A 4277-nucleotide genomic window follows, 5' to 3' on the forward strand; every position below is an offset into this window, starting at 1 on the left:
CACCGAGCCCTTCTCCGAGGAGCTCCACACCCCACACCAAGGGCACCTCAGGGTGGGCCTGAGACAGAGCCTTGACTGACCAACAGCTCGGAGAGGGAAAAAATAAGACATTTACCACAGCACAGGAAGCTCGAACAAAAGGAGCACAGGGCAGCGTTAGAACATTCAAAAGCAAGATACACACCCGGGCCCTTCCAGAACCGTCTGGACTGTCACTGGGAACCTTGGTGAGCTCAGTGCCATTTTTTGGATATGACTGTGGTGCTGCAGGGAGACCCCAAAAAGACAGTTGGCTTAAACCAGAGTGTGCGTTTCGGGACGCCTGGGTGGCTCAGGGGTTAAGCTTCTGCCTTTGGCTCAGAGCGTGATCCCAGAGTCCCAAGATCGAGTCCCACGTCGGGCTCCCTGCATGGAGCCCGCTCCTCCCTCTGCCTACGTCTCTGCCTCTCTCTCTCTCTACGTGTGTCTCATGAATAAATAAATAAAATCTTTAAAAACAAACAAAACAAAACAAATAAAACAAAGTGTGCGTTTCTCTTGTGCCAGGCCGTGGGCTCGTGGCTGCTCTTCTCCGTACAGTCGTAGGAGATGGAGGCTCGCGGCCCCTCCACGGCCATCGTGCCCACCCCGCCCGGCCCACCCGGGAGGCCCACCCCGACCCCACACCCCGGACGGAGGAGGGCGGCCCCGCCTCCACTCCCAAGGCCGGGATTTATCCCCATAACCAAGCCCGGCTCAGGGTCGCCTGGCGGGTGTCTCTGTGCTGAGCAGCCAAGTCCCTGACACCCAGTCAGTTGCCGGCGGGGCTGGGAACGGGCTGGGGGGCCGCACCGGGAAACACGGCAGCCCTGGAGCCAGGCCGGAGACCGCCCTCGCCCGGTTCGAGTCCCCCCGGGGCGGACTCCGCACCCGGGCCTCCAGCGCAGGCCTCGCCGGCAGGGACGCACCAGCCCTGACCCGGGGCCAGACGTGGACGGGCCGGGAAGGAGGACGTCCAGGGGGTGCGGTGTGGGCCAGTCTTGGGAGTCTCTTCTCAGAGAAAAGCACGGGTCCAGCTGACACATAAAGACTCTTCAGGTGAGTTCTCATAAACCTTTTCTCTCCATTTCCTCATCTGGATAAAAGCTCCCCAGGATGGTGGTAGAGAAGATCATTCGAGATAAAGAACATGGAGGACCAGGGCTGTGTGAGGCATACAGTGAGTACTGAGTAAATGGTGGAGCCTTTTTCGAGTTGAGTGTCCCAAAGTGGGAGCCTAGATGGGTGTGGTGTCCCCGACGGCACTTAGTCCCGCTGCTTGGGCATCCTGACTTCCCCTTTTCTGGCTGTTGGGGAAGTGGGCCCCAGTTCTAGGGTACATAGAATAACTTCCCCCTCCCAGAGTTTATGATTTTGGTAGGCCCTGGGTGGCCCCAGGAATGTGTATTTTCATGCCAGAAATTCAGGGCAGGTGGCTGAAGAGCTGATCTTTGAGAAATTCCCTTTATAGTCCTACCTGATGATCCACAACACTGTGCTCCCAGGGCTACGGCTTCCTCTCGCATGGCGTTCCTGGGCCTGGGGGATAGATGAGAGTTGGGGGGGGCGGGCAGACAGCAATGAGAAGGGCTTATTTGGTCTTAAAAACTTATGTAGGTCAGGAGGCCTGAGTGGCTCAGTGGTTGAGCGTCTGCCTTTGGCTCAGGTCGTGACCCCGGGGTCCCAAAATCAAGTGCCTGCAACGGACTCCCTGCAGGGAGCCTGCTTCTCCCTCTGCCTGTGTCTCTGCCTCTCTCTCTGTGTCTCTCGTGAATAAATAAATAAAATCTTAAAAAAAAAAAAAACTTATGCAGGTCATCCCCTGCCCAATAATGACCTCTGCCCTCAAATCTCCATGAAAAAGGTAGCATCAGGGTAGCATCTGTGGTCGCCTGGGACCAGAATGTGCAGACCAACTGGGGAGCCGAGTGAGGCCAAACACAGGAAGCACAAAATGCTTCTTCAAGGAGCTGACAAATCCTTTGAGAAACCAAGTCATCCCAGACGTGAACTTAGTCACCTTGGCTGTCACCTCAGATGTGACCTCTGCTGCCCTGGGTGAGGCGGGGCCTGGCTGCAAGAGGAGCCAAGCGCAGCCCTCCCTGAGGTCCCACCTTCTCACACACCAGACTCAGAGCAGGCCCTCAGTTCTCTGCCTATAAAACTTACTGGTTTTTTTTTTTTTGATTACAGGAGAAATATGCAATTATCATAAGAAGTGTTTCTGGAGATATAGAAAGGCACAAAAGAAAAATACCAGCTACCTGTAATCCTATCATCCAGAAATAACCATTCACATTTTAGAGTAACACACTACTAGTTTTCCCTATGCATATATTTGCATAAAATTGCATATATCAAATTTGGATTTTACCAACTCCCCTGCTGTATAACCTGCTTGCTTCACTTAACAATATATAATAATTTCCCACATCATCAAATGTACTTTGACCATCTCATTTTCTTTCTTTTTTTAGATTTTTTTTTATTATTATTTTATTTATTCAGAGAGGCACAGAGAGAGAGAGAGGTAGAGGGAGAAGCAGGCTCCATGCAGGGAGCCCGACGTGGGACTCGATCCTGGGTCTCCAGGATCACGCCCTGGGCTGAAGGCGGTGCCAAACCGCTGGGCCACTGGGGCTGCTCAACCATCTCATTTTCAATAGCTCATCATACTCTAGCATATGCATGCACAGCAATTTAATTTGGACATTTAGGTTATTTCTTTTTGATTTGGGGGGGGATTTTTTTGCTATTATAAATCTTATTGCATGTCAGTTATGGTTTTTCTTCGGGTTCATTATGAGAAACTAAATTCTTAGAGCAATTTTTTTTTTTTTTTTTAGGTTTGAGATACACGTTACCAAACTGTAGTTGTTCAGGTAATACTTCAAGAAGACATGATGAAGGCCAGGGCCCACATCGGGCTTCGGGCTGTGGAAAAGGCAGAGCCAGCTGAGGACTGTCTAACCCCAGCTCAATTTCTTACAGCACAAGGGGCATTTGGTCAAGCCCAGAATGTTAGGATTCCCCTCGTCCCATCCAAAACCCCCTGTGTTCCTTAATGGTCTACAGAAGGTTTCTCTTCTGTGATTATTATACTCAACCCATTTTAGGGATTCTATGCAAATCTTGATCTGGCCCACAGCAATTATTTCTGAAAACCAGACTTTTGACGGAAATACACTTAACTTTTTTAAAAATAGCATTTTTTAGTGCATGCTATTATGATTGTTACTTATTCAAATGTGTTGATGGGGGTGTAGGTGGAAGGGTGATGCTTGCATTGGCATGGCAACCAGTGACTAATTGAGTTCCCTTCAGAGCCCATGATGGCTTCTATGACTTACATAGGGCCAGAGATGGATTTTTTTCCCCCTTGTATGTCATTGGCTTATGGTAGAGGAAAGGTTACTCACTCATGATCTAACCTTTTTCTATTCTATTTATAGTTTCAGTTTGTGCCACCTTTGGGGCTAATTAAGTGCAGAGAGTTTACTTCCCATCCTGCCGAAGTAAGCTTTTCTTTGATCTATAGTTACTTCTTTTAGGTTGTACAACATGCTCCCTAATTATTATAATAGCTAATATTTATTGAATCTTTACTATGGTACCAAGCGCTCTACAAAGTGCTTTATATGTGTTTCTTTTAATCCTTAAAGAACCCCTATGATGTGGCAACGATTACTCTCATCCTTCTTACACAGGTGAGAAACTGAGGTGAGGTCAGATGGAGTGCTGAAGGGTACAGAGCTCACAAGAACTTGAACCTGAGAAGTTGGGCTCCGGAGGTTGAGGGCCTAACGGCTTCCCCACCCTGGCCAGCTGGGATATATGGGGTCTCCTTCTGTTGTAGGGATCTGGGATTGGAAGAACCTGTCCATGGTCAAGCGCAAGCTTTTGTTTCACGTTGATTGTATCCTTCCTCAGACTTTCTGGGCTGTAAAGTATGAGCACGCCAGTCTATCCTTAAGTAAAAGTTCCTTGCTTTATTTGCCGGTCTAGTAAACCCTAGAAATAAACCAGAATTTTTCTCTCCTTTCTTTTGGTCACACAAATACTATCTAAGCCTCGTAAACTCTCATCAGCTTCTTCTCTATAAAATGTAAAATCTGGGGTGCCTGGGTGGCTCAGTGGTTGAGCGTCTGCCTTTGGGTCAGGTCGTGATCCCAGGTCCCAGAATCGGGCTCCCCACAGGGACCCTGCTTCTCCCTCGGCCTGTGTCTCTGCCTCTCTGTGTGTCTCATGAATAAATAAAT

The 4277-nt window shown here is 49.2% G+C and overlaps 1 long non-coding RNA gene across 1 annotated transcript; it reads left to right on the top strand.

The window, feature by feature from the left end:
• Nucleotides 1–969: 969 nt before the first annotated feature.
• LOC140602238 (uncharacterized) lies at nucleotides 970–4046 on the top strand. Its single transcript, XR_012005214.1, has 4 exons — nucleotides 970–1077; nucleotides 2865–2900; nucleotides 3471–3533; nucleotides 3726–4046. It is a non-coding gene; the product is annotated as an uncharacterized lncRNA (long non-coding RNA).
• The last annotated feature ends 231 nt before the right edge of the window (nucleotides 4047–4277 follow it).

This window comes from Canis lupus, chromosome 13 (assembly GCF_048164855.1).
Source record: "Canis lupus baileyi chromosome 13, mCanLup2.hap1, whole genome shotgun sequence".
Taxonomy (NCBI): domain Eukaryota; kingdom Metazoa; phylum Chordata; class Mammalia; order Carnivora; family Canidae; genus Canis; species Canis lupus.